Genomic DNA, 13,298 nt, shown 5'->3' on the forward strand with positions numbered 1-13,298 from the left:
AGATGACCGGTAAGGGGATCTTAACCCTTGATTTGGTGTTGTCAGCACCACGCTCAGCCAGTGAGCTAACCGGCCATCCCTATGTGGGATCCGAACCGGGGCCTTGGTGTTATCAGCACCGCACTCTCCCGAGTGAGCCACGGGCCGGCCCAAAACTCGCTACTTCTGAAAGCTCTCTACCGTCCTGGGGTTTTTTGTTTTGTTTTGTGGTTGTTTTTTGTTTGTTTCGTTTTGGGGTTGTTTGTTTTGTTTTGAGCTTTACTGCTGAGCCCCGACGTGTATGACCATTGACCTGTAACCTCCCATCGAGGCTGTCTTCTGACCTCCCTAAGAGGCACTCTTTCCAGAACCAACCTTCGGCTCCTCATTCTTTCCAGGCATCTCTGAACTTGCTACTATCTTCTGAACATCAATTTCTGTCCTCCCTAACCCCCCACTAAGTTTCCACTCCACCACACCCCCCACTACCTCTGCCAAAAAAATATTGCCAAAACAGGTTACTCTTTCCTTAGGGCCCTATGAGTTACAGAAATACTTGCGCTTTGTGAGGCCCTTGTGAATCTGTCTTCCGCTTAGTTCTCAGATTCTGCTGAGCTGTACTTGCCACCAACACCACGTCTCTGCCTTAAACTCTTAGGAACATCCTGGTTTCTTTTCCCTAGACCTGCTGTGTTCCAAGCACCCTTTACAGGTACTTACTATGAGTGCCTCATCCCTTCCAACCCTGCCAAAATTCATTCCTAATCTTTGTGGCTGAAGTTGTTCTGAACTTTTATCCTCTCTTTCAGAAATTATGTTATAATTTTTCTCAGTACCTGCTCTAACCTTCCCAATTACTGACAGTGGCTTCCTTTTTCTATGCATGTGCAAGGTGTTTCTAGCAACATTTTGTCATTGAATGATGAGTCACTAATGATGTGTCATGATTTCAAATTTATTTTTCCGCATGTTTTCAATTTCTACCAGAAAATACCCATTTAATAACATCATTATTTATATTTTACATGTCTAATCTAAAGAATCAAAAGCTCCTGTACTGGCCAGCTGCCCCCTAAAAAATCAAAAGCTCCCTAAGGTGGAGATGTTTGCACAACATTATGAATGTAATTAATACCACTGAATTGTACACTTAAAATGGTTTAAAACCTCTCCCTGTCAGCCGCCTAAGGTGATCTGTGAAAATGGTCTGCTATTTACTTGACCCAGAAAACCCCACAAAATCATGCAAATCAAGATGTTCAAATCTTCGTGTTCACTTTAAGAACACCGATGAAACTGCTCAGGCCATCAAGAGTATGCATATCTGAAAAGCCACCAAGTATCTGAAAGATGTCACTTTACAGAAGCAATGTGCATCTTTCCAGCGTTACAATGGTGGAGTTGGTAGGTGTGCCCAGGCCAAACAGTGGGGTTGAACACAAGGTTGGTGGCCCAAAAAGAGTGCTGAATTTTTGCTGCATGTGCTTTAAAATGCAGTACTGATTTTAAGGGTTTAGATGTAGATTCTCTGGCCATTGAGCACATCCAGGTGAACAAAGCACCCAAGATGCACCGCTGTACTTACAGAGCTCACAGTCGGGTTAACCCGTACATGAGCTCCCCCTGCCACATGGAGATGATCCTTACTGAAAAGGAACAAATTGCTCCTAAACCAGAAGAGGAGGTGGCACAGAAGAAAAAGATATCCCAGAAGAAACTAAAGAAAGAAAAACTTATGGTGTGAGAATAAATTCAGCATGAAATAAATGCAAATAAAAGAAAAAGAAACTTAAAATGGTAAATTTTGGTATGTATATTTTATCATAATTTAAAAAGACCAAAAAAAGTACTCCCTAAGGTTTCTTATGTAAGAACAAGAGAATGTCTAATGTCTATATTTAAATATTATATAACCAGCAAAACTGCACAAATTTCTAGTGCTAACGTGTGTTTTCCCTCTGCTAAACAGAATGTACTGGTACATTTCTTCTCATCCATTTCCATTCCCAATGAGATGCACCTTACAGGTTTAATTTATCACTTAATAGCCCCCAACTCCAAAACTCAATTCAGATCAAGTATGGAAAGTTGATCTGTATTATACCTAACAAGACTAGAGATTAAACATCCAATTATTTCTTCTACCGTCTTCTCAGCTGATTACTCTTTAACTCCCCCAACCTGCAGATGTCCTAATGTCCCAGAGCTCAGTCTATGGGTCTCTTCTGTAATTACATTCACTCTCAGGGATCTCACCCAACCTCATAGTTTTAAATACCAGCTATAAGTTGATATGACTCCCAATCTCCAGTCCTTCCCGCCCCACTCTGCAACTCCGTTGATTCATAATACATCCAAAATCTCCATCTTCAGATCTAACTGACATCTATTTATCCCATCCAAAATGAAATTCTTGATCTTCATTCCCAGACATGCTCTGCCTGCAGCCTTCCCTCAGTCCATAAACCTTGAGTAATTTTGTAATTAGACTCCCTGCTTTCTCTTGCCCCCTGCCATCTATTCTTCACATAGCAGCCAAAGCAATCCTTTAAAACCTAAAACAAGGGCTGGCCGGTTAACTCCTTTGGTTGGAGTACTACCTTTTTTTTTTTTTTGTCTTTTTCCGTGTCCGGCAACGGATCGCAACCCTCAGTGTCGCCCCCGTACCAGACCGGGACCGGCAACGGGATCGCAACCCTCGGTGCTGCTCCGGCGCCTCGCTCAGCCAGTGCGCAGGAACCGGTCCGTATGTGGGATCCGAACCCTCGGGCGGGAGCGCCGCCGCGCTTCCCAGGCGGCGCACTATCCAGTGCGCCACCGGGCCGGCCCCTGGAGTACTACCTTTTTTTTTTTTTGTCTTTTTCCGTGTCCGGCAACGGATCGCAACCCTCAGTGTCGCCCCCGTACCAGACCGGGACCGGCAACGGGATCGCAACCCTCGGTGCTGCTCCGGCGCCTCGCTCAGCCAGTGCGCAGGAACCGGTCCGTATGTGGGATCCGAACCCTCGGGCAGGAGCGCTGCCGCGCTTCCCAAGCGGCGCACTATCCAGTGCGCCACCGGGCCGGCCCCTGGAGTACTACCTTTTAACACCAAAGTCAAGAGTTCAGATCCCCATACCAACCAGGTGCCAAAAACAAAACAAAATAAAATCTTGAAACAAATCTCGTCACTTATCCTGAAACGCTTAGATGGCATCCCATTTCACTTGAGCAAATTCACTTGAGCAAAGCAAGCTCAGATCCCTGCAATGGCCTCATGAGTTCCTACTGTGTCTCTGACCTCAACCTCATACTCTCTTCTTTCACACTGGCATCTTTGATGTTCCCTCATAAAAACCAAGCATGCTCCCCTCAGGGCCATTGCATATGTTGTTTGCACAAGCAGTACATGCTTCTGCCTGTATTGCTTTTCCCTTAGATATTCCATGTAACTTCCTTCTTTCCTCCTCTCCTTTGAGTCTTTTTTTTTTTTTGGCCGCTGGCCTGTATCAGGATGTGAACCCTTGACCTTGGTGTTATCAGCACCATGCTCCAACCAAGTGACCTAACTGACCAAATCCATCCTTCAAGTCTTTATATGTGTCACCTTCTCAGAGAGGCCTTTCCTAACTGCAATACTTAAAATTATCACCCACTTCAACAATCATCTCTATCACGCTTCTTTAATTTTAATGTTTTTCACAGCACTTAGCAGCAGTTTATATATACGTTTTTATATTTGTATATATTATATTATATATAAAATGTTTCTGTTGTCAGCTTTCCCCCACCAGAATGTAAGCTCCATGAAAATAGGGATTATCTGTTTTGTTCGTTGAATGTGCTACTGAATAAATGATAAATGATAATACATCTACTTAAAAACAAATCCTTTTTACCTCTGTCTGTCACTTTTAGAATTTCTTGCAACTAGTAGCTGGAGGCTAAAGAAGAGGACAGAAGGGTCAGACCGTGGCTCGGCTCACTCGGGAGAGTGTGGTGCTGATAACACCAAGTCAAGGGTTAAGATCCCCTTACTGGTCATCTTTAAAAAAAAAAAAAGAAGAAGAAGAAGAGGACATAAAACAACTCTGTCCTTCAAGGAATTTATTCTTTCATGGATGAATGTGAACTTAATAGTAAAATAAGTATAATACACAAATAAGGTTTAAAAAAATGGGGATGCAGAGAAAAGACAAACCATATTTGTCAGTGTTCGTTAGGGAAGGGGGTAATTGAACTATTCTTTGGCATGGCTAAGTATGGGCTTACGTGTGTGCACATGCACACACACACATACACACACATACAAATAAGGAAAACGACTTGTTCGAAGAACAAAGAATAGTCCCGTTTGCCTAGATTAAGTTCCTTGGCTCCCTCCCCATGACCCCTCAACACTTGTATGGCAGATCACTGATCAATAACGTTAGAGAAGTAGGTCAAGGTTATATCATGAACAGTTTTTTAAATTTTGGATAAAAAATTTGGCCTTAATTCAGTGGACAATAAGAAGCCAGTAACAGCTATGTTTTACAAATATTAATCTGGGAGAGATGGATAGGATGATTGGGAAGGCAGACACTGACAGATCTGACAGTAGGTAAAACAGTTAGGAAACATTATTCTGGGGGAAGTGACTGTCTCTTATGGGGTTTATTGCCCATGCCATAAGACTTCCGTGTAATAAGCCTTAAACATATCTCATAATAAGGGACGGTTCTTTGTGACAATATTTTTGTTCTTTGAATGTTAATTTGATTCACATTCATTTTATTTGAGTACATAGTGTGGTTGTTGATACCTTGTGATGGCACCGCTTCTGAAAGTAAAAAATTTTAGGCAAATGTGAGAAGTTTACAAACTATTTATTCGTTGTTAACTCAGTAAGTTAATTAAATGCTCATTTTCCTATTATTTTATCACTGGGATAAAGAATATGGGTGTTTGAGAGCTCACTTTCATTCAAAGACATCAGTTTGGGGGGGGGGGTTGGCAGCTAGCCAGTATGGAGATCTGAACCCATGACTTTGGTGTTACAAGGCTGTGCTCTAACCAACTGACATCCTTACTATTTTAGACTCTAGAAATGATACAAAGTACTCCTAAGTTGTGAGGTCAAATTTCCACGACTAATGTGCAGTAGGGTGTTGGAGAAAGTTGGTGAATATGCGATAAAGGTTAGTCAGGAAAGCAGGGATGTTAGGAAATTCCTTCAAGTTTCTCTTTTATTTTGGCTTCAGTGATATGGTATTTTTAAAAAATGAAACCAATTTTATGAGAGGGATGAGAAGATTAAGAAAAGCTAGACACGAGCTGAGGCTTAAAAAATGAGTAAGTTTTCTAGGCAGTTGTAGGGGGGAAAAGATATTTCAGAAGAGAAACTGCATCATCTCAATGCAGTTATGATTAGATATAGCAATGAACTAGAGATTATTTATTTAGATAACTGACTTAATTTAGTAATCACTTGTTCAGTATATAATTTTTGCACAGGTGCTAGGCATCAGAGACACAACGGTGAATAAAAATTTGGTCCCTGCTCCCCAGGGAGCTTACACTCTAGTTGGAGAGATCTTAAATAATCACAGAATTTCATATAAAATTGAAACTGGCGTAAGTACTTCTGAGAGGAGGCTTAGCGCATGATGATATAAGACCATAAAACAGGGATTTGATCCAAATGAGGAGGTTAGGGAAGTCTTCCTTAGAGGAAGTGATGCTTGCACTCAAGGGTAAAGAATGATAAGGGCTTAACTTAGGATAGGAGAAAGGAGAGCATTTCAGGAAAAGGAAACAGCCTGTGGTGGGTGAGATTGGTGTCTTTAAGGGTCTGATCACTACCTTGAATGAGTCTCCATACTCTGTCCTTCAAGGGATTCATCAGATGCAGTGAACAAGCAGGTCACTAACATGAACAAATATATAAGACAATAGAGAAAGTTCCTCTACTGTAGAAACTATAGAAGTGCTTCCCACGCCTAAAATGAAACTTGTCTGCAAGTGAAATTTGCTGATTTACAAGAGCAGAAATTTTGGCTTGCAAGTACAGGAGAAGGCCACTGTGGCTGGAATGGGGAGAATTAGGGGGCTTATGGTATAAGATGAGGTGAAAAAATAGGTCAAATCTTATAGCCACTTGCAGCCTTGTAGCTACTGTAGGTGTCTATCATTATTCTAAGAGCAATGTAACCATTGATGGGCTAAGCTGGGGTTAACATAATCAGGCATGTTTCAAAAAGATCATTCTGCCCATGATTTGAATAATGAATAGGGACAAAGATTGGCATGAGTAGACTATTGTAAGATGTGGCAGCTTGGTCTAGAGTGAAGGCCATGGGAAAAGAAGAAGTGAATGGATTTGAGAGACACTGAAGTGGAGAACTGGACAGGACTTGGTAATAGATTCAACAAAGGGACTGTGGGGAGGCAGATGTCAGTGACAATTCCCGGGTTCCTGGTTAACATAAGTGATAAGTGTATGAATTCACTGAAGCAAGGATCACTGGAAGTGGATCAGTTTGTTGTTGGTTTAGGGTGAGGTGAACAAACTGGGGAGAGGACGAGTTGCTTGGTGGGGCATATTGAGTATGCAGAGCTGGTGGAAACATCCAAAAGGAAATAAATAGTTGATTATATAAAGAGCAGCCTGGGCTGAAGATATGACGTGAGTGAGTCAAGGCTAAGAAGAGAAAGAGTGAGAATCTAGGACCTAGCCTTGAGTAAGTGCAACGTTTAATGGCTGTCTAGAGGACAGTGTGCTGGCAAAGGAGACAGAGAAGTGGTGGCCTGAGATGAAGGGAGAAAAACAGGAGTTATGGAGAAGTGTATTTTAAGAATAATGTAGTATTGGAAATGGTGAGTTTAAAAGGTCTATAGGGGCTGACTGGTTAATTCAGTTTGTCAGAGTGTGATGTTATAACACCAAGGTCAAGGGTTTGGATTCCCTTTTGACCAGCTGCCAAAAAAAACAAAAAAACAAACAAACAAAAAAAATAATAAAAGGTTTATGAGACGTCTAGGTTGAAATATTCAAAGAGCCTTTCTGGAGCTCAGAAATAGGCTTTAGTATAGAGATAAATTTGAGGGTTTGAGGCATTTGAGTTGGAATGCAACTAAAGCCATGTTTATTTAGAGAGAGGAGTGGAGTGTGTAAAGATGGCACTCAACAACTGTAGCAGTTATTATTCACACTCCCCAGCAATAATAACACTGGATGTATTTACTTAGTGTTTATCTCCCAGAAGATAAAAACACTGTAGAAATATTACCCAATTGGTTCTGTCGGTCAATACTTGGTCTGTCGGCAATATTTACTGAGGGCATTATGGTATGAGGCCCTATAGAAAGATAAGATATCAAAAAATAGAACATCTTGAGTTGTTCCCTGGAGTTTTCAGGTAGTTGGGGAATAAAACATTGGCACATGTGATACTAACGAATGGTATCAAAATTACATATTGGTGAGTACAAATGAATAAAGTTTGATACTATTCCTCATGAATGCTGAGAAGAGGGTGATAATTAACATGAAGGACAAGAGTTTGGATCCCCACACCAGCCAGCCACCAAAATAAAAAGAAAATAAAATGCAAATAAAGAGACTAATCCTGTGAATGTGCTTCATTGGTTCCAAGAGGACCATTAAGCACCTTTTGGGTTCACATGTCTGAATTTCTTTTTTTTTTTTAAAAGATGACCGGTAAGGGGATCTTAACCCTTGACTTGGTGTTGTCAGCACCACGCTCAGCCAGTGAGTGAACCGGCCATCCCTATATGGGATCCGAACCCAGGGCCTTGGTGCTATCAGCACCGCACTCTCCCGAGTGAGCCACGGGCCGGCCCACACATGTCTGAATTTCTGCATAAATAAGAACCCAAACAACCTTAAGTTATCTGTGCTACAGTATAAACACTGCCCCCCAAAAAGAGAAATGTGTCTTGGTGATAGCTTAAAGGTCATATTGGGACTCAATAACATCCAGAAAAATGTTCATGCTCCTAATGACAGGCGCACCCATCGGACTGTGTCCTCTGTTTCAAAGTTCATCTAACCCAGGTCACTCCATTGACTTTGCCCATCTCCTCAGCGTGCTTAATGTTTTTTTTTCAGCGTGCTTAATTTTTATTTCTCTATCCATTTTTCTTAGTATAAGTTGTTTTCATATAAAAGTATATTTCTTGTCTAGATTGTAATATATCTGCATAGGTGGGTTTATCAACTATTTATCATTATGCCTTTTGCACACAAAATAATGGTTGACTGAGTGAATTTTTTAAAAAATGGAGTAGAGTGTGTAACAATTGCAATGAGGGAGATATGAGAATGTTGCAGAAGCAGCATTTAGAGAGCTAAGGAGCTCCTAATTCTGCCTGACTAATTACATAACGTTTCACAGACTAGGAGCTCTGTGACCTGGGTTTTGAGGATAAAGAGGAGTTTACCAGATTGACAAGAATGAGAGTAATTTGGGGGAAGAAGAGGACAGACAGGAGGGAGGACATTTCAGGCAGATGTGCATCTGTCCCAACCTTCTTGTTCCTCTATTCACAAAGCCTGAGAAAATATATTTGTTAGGAGAGACTCAGCAGGTAATTAAGATAGCTTTAAATGAATTCTCAGGAAGGGGGAGGAAAATGTCCAAAAATAATTCAATTCAGTCAGTTGTTTTTAAAATGGCTACTACATGCAGGTCATGGGAAGCTTCTGAGTGGAAAGGGTTCCAGCAGGTCTCAGGTGAAAGTGAAAGGAAAATTTGGGCCGGCCCGTGGCTCACTTGGGAGAGCGTGGTGCTGATAACACCAAGTCAAGGGTTAAGATCCCCTTACCGGTCATCTTTTTTAAAAAGAAAAGAAATAAAGAAAGGAAAATAGTCCAGGAATACAGAGCATGGCTTTGGAGGTGAGAGATAATAGAAGGGAATTACAGACAAAAACATTCCAGGCTGGAAATTCAGCTCTGGAAATCTTCTGAGACCAGGAATCCTGAAGTGCCTGCAATACCAAGAGGACTCTTAAGGAGGGTGCAGGTAGAGAGAAGCTGGTGAAGGCAATTTGGTTGGACATGTAGAAGGAGAACCAGATGGCCTGTAGATGTCACTGAATCCAGGCAGGAGGCATTTTAAGAAAAAGGAGAATGAAGTTGTGTTGTGAATGTAGCCCTAGGAGAGTGCGTCAGTAGATTCAGGAATAAATGGGTATTGTGGGAATGAGAAACAGCAAATAAAATTTGCCAGGGTGAGAAATTAAGGCTGAAGTTAGATGAGGCCACCTGGGCATGGTAAACATAAAAGACTTACAGATAGCAAAGAGGGAGGAACTAATGAAGAAGAGACTGGAGATGTTTAGAAAGAGGGACTCTTTAATGGAATAAGAGCTGCTTATGTAAAGTAGCATGGAGACTACGGGCAGCCATAAAATGTAGAGAAGAAACTTCAGGTAAGGAAGGAAATTTTGTGGTACTGTGGAGGAAGGGAAGGAAAGGTAAATAAGAAATCTATTTCTTGCGGGCTTTTGCTGATGGCCTGAGCCATGGGCAGCTTTGGGAGTGAAGGCTTACAACAGGTTCCATGTCAGGAAGCAGCTGAGAAGCCACTCAAATGGGAATTGCTAAGGAGCAATAAAGACCTCAGGCAGAATTAGCTCTTAAGATTTTGAAGCTAGCTAAAGCTCCAGCAGAATTCTACTGCTTACAATCAGGAGTAGATAATTGGATGATGGGGTTGTACAGGTGTGGTGGGGGTGCTTCCAGGTTGAGCTTGGGAGAAGTTAGACAACAGTTGAGTTAGTTGGTGGGTTGGAAAGGTTAGCGCTGAAGTTGCTAACCTTCAAGGACAAGGCATAAAGGGAGAAACTGACCTATTTTTGTCATAGGAAGCAGGGAAGGAGTTTGCACCAAAATGGACTTACTTTACCACATTCAGATAGTTCTTGATTTGGGATCTGGTCCTTTTGGCATATGACTATAATATAAAGTATCTTGCTTTGATGATCTTAACCAGAATATATCTTCATGCTCTACAGTCACTGAAAATATGCTAGTTTTTCTCCTTCCAAAACAAATTTTGGCAATTCCAATTTTTTCTCCCTCAGAATATCAATTTGATTTCCTTTTTCTTCCTCCTTCCTCACTAAAATGTCTTTTGGTTTGGACTTCCTGTGTATTATGTGTACCCTGTGTATTCTTGATACTCTTCAATTCAATTTAGAAACTTGAGTCAGAAAGAAAAGGGTTTTATGTCTGTGTCTGTGTGGTATACAGTAGTCCCCCCTTATCCATGGGGGGTTATGTTTCTGGAATTTCCTGAGTGAAAGGAATGTCTTTAGTTATTTAACAAACTCCTTTATCACACCTGAGTTTATGCTAATGAGGTGACTTAGGGTGGGGCCCCCAGATAGCCTCAGGCTGGGGCTGGTCAACAATTTCAGCCCCTTGCACTGACTTCCTGGAAAGCTGGGGGTGGGGCTGGGGGGTGCCTGGAGATTACTCTTTATAAAAACTTTTGAACAAGATTTGATGTGCTTCCAGGTTGCTGAACACTTGGAGGTGCTGGCAGGTTGGCAGGCCCAGAGACAGCATGGAAGCTCCATGACCTCCCCTCACAACACACACAGCCTTGCCCTGTGCATCTATTCATTCAACTGGTAAATGTAAGTAAAGCATTTCCCTGAGTTCTGAGTTCTAGCAAATTATCAAACTTGAGGAGAGGGGTTGTGGGAACCTTAATTAATAGGTAGTCAGAAGTACAGATTACAGGGCCGGCCCGTGGCTCACTCAGGAGAGTGCGGTGCTGATAACACCAAGGCCCCGGGTTCGGATCCCACATAGGGATGGCCGGTTCGCTCACTGGCTGAGCGTGGTGCTGACAACACCAAGTCAAGGGTTAAGATCCCCTTACCGGTCATCTTTAAAAAAAAAAAAAAAAATGAATACTTTAAAAATACTTTTGCCCATTTGTCTCTTAGCTCTTGATTATTTCTTTTCCTGTGCAGAATCTTTTTAGTTTGATATAATCCCATTTGTGTATTTTTCCTTTGGTTGCCTGTGCTTTTGAGGTCATATTCATGAAGTCTGTACTCACTCTTACTTCCTGGAGTGTTTCCCCTATGTTTTCTTCAAGGATATTTATTGCTTCAGGATGTATATTTAATTTTTTAATCCATTTTGAGTTGGCTTTGGCAAATGGTGAGAGGTATGGGTCTAGTTTCGTTCTCCTACATATGAATATCCAGTTTTCCCAGCATGATTTGCTGAAGAGGCAGTCTCTTCCCCAGTGTGTAGACTTGGTGCCTTTGTCAAAGATCAGATGGCTGTAGGTGTATGGGTTGATTTCTGGGTTCTCTATTCTATTCCATTGATCCATGTGTCTGTTTTTATGCTAGTACCATGCAGTTTTGGTTATTATAGCTTTGTAGTATCAGATCACAAACTGACACTTGCGATTGGTGTTTCAAGTGGAGGAGTCTTGCGGGACTGAGCCCTTAACCTGTGGGACTTGACGCTATCTTCAGGTCACTAGGGTCAGAACTGAATTGAAATTGTAGGACACCCAGTTGGTGTCGGAGAATTTCTCGATGTGTGGGGGAAAAATCTCTACACATCTGGTCACAGAAATGTTCTGTACTATGTTGAGTGTGAGTAGAGAGAAAAAAACATTTTTTTTCCTTCAGTCTGCCAGTAAATTGACCATTACATTCCAATTCCTGAAAACCCGCTCAATGCAAGTTCTCTAATAATTCCTTTAGGTCTTTCTACTCTTAAATTTTTCTTTCTCCCTTGGAATCCTAGCATAATTGGCAGTATTAGACCTTTTCCAATGCTAATCTACCACTGGCTTCTGCTACTACAGATTTATCCTGCCCAGCTCCCTTGGCTATTGCCATGACCCTGCAGATTGTGCTGTCCCAGGTCACCAAGGGACAATGAACTCTTTCTTACCTACTATTATGTATCACCTATCTGTCTCTTACCCTGATCTCCCTATCGAAAATGAGTCTGTCTGTCTGTACCATTTAAACTACCAGAAAGGGGCCGGCCCCGTGGCTCACTCGGGAGAGTGCGGCGCTGGTAGTGCCGAGGCTGCAGGTTCGGATCCTATATGGGGATAGCCGGTGCGCTCACTGGCTGAGCATGGTGCTGACAATACTAAGCCGAGGGTTGCGATCCCCTTACTGGTCCAAAAAAAAAATAAAAAATAAAAATAAAATAAATAAACTACCAGAAAGGTATAAGAATTCCTACCAAACTTTTAATTTTGGCCAATGGATTATATTCTTCAGGAAAGAAACCGTGTGTGTGTGTGTGTGTGTGTGTGTGTGTGTGTGTGTGTGTGTGTGTGTGTGTATTTGAGGAGAGCATATATATATATAGATCTCTCTATATATTTTTCCCCTAGGGCACTATCCAAAGTACTTAGTGAGAAGGCCTTCTAAGGTGATTTAGAGATAGAACAACAGTAAGATGAGAAATAATTTGAGAGGGAATAGACTTGTTCAACCTTTTAGTTTCTGTTATAAATATCAGACCTCTTTTCCGACAGGTTCAGATGGACTTGATGTTGCTAGGTGCTACATCTAAGAAGCAGATACCAAGGTGGCTTTTTCCCCGCCCCCCTGACTGGTAAGGGGATCGCAACCCTCGGCACGCTGTGGTCCGCACCACGCTCAGCCAGTGAGCGCACCGGCCATCCCTATATAGGATCCGAATCCGCGGCCTCGGCCCTACCAGGGCCGCACTCTCCCGAGTGAGCCACAGGGCCGGCCCGGGTGGCTTTAAGTATCATCTACATGTTGATGGCTCCTGAATTTGCTTTTTATTGAAACATAATTGGTTATACATATTTGTGGGGTCCAGAGTTGAATATCAATACCTGTGTTAGGCTGCTTGTTAGCTCAGTTGATTAGAGCGTGGTCTTCTAACACCAAGGTCAAGGGTTCAGATCCCTATACCTGCCAGCCACCAAAATAAAAAAAACAAAAAACTCTGTGTGCAATGTGTTACTGTCAAATCAGGATAATTAGCGTATTCATCACTACAAAACATAGACTCTCAAATTTGTTTCTCTCAGATAAGTCTTCTTTGCCAAACACAAAATCATCCCAGACTTGGCTGGTGGGACCAAGTCTTTGGGACCTTTTCTGATGTACTTTTTTTTTTTTTTGGCTGATTGGCTGGTGCGGGGATCTGAATCCTTGACTTGGTAACACTGCACTCTAAACAAATGAATTAACTGGACAGCGCATTGATGGACATTTGGAAGTTTTCCAAGTTTTCACTCTTGTGAAACAGTGAAGCTTTTGCATTGCCACAGACACAATCTGGCCTCACAGCCTTTGCACTT

The sequence above is a fragment of the Galeopterus variegatus genome, unplaced genomic scaffold, assembly GCF_000696425.1.
Source record: "Galeopterus variegatus unplaced genomic scaffold, G_variegatus-3.0.2 Scaffold293, whole genome shotgun sequence".
Taxonomy (NCBI): Eukaryota; Metazoa; Chordata; class Mammalia; order Dermoptera; family Cynocephalidae; genus Galeopterus; species Galeopterus variegatus.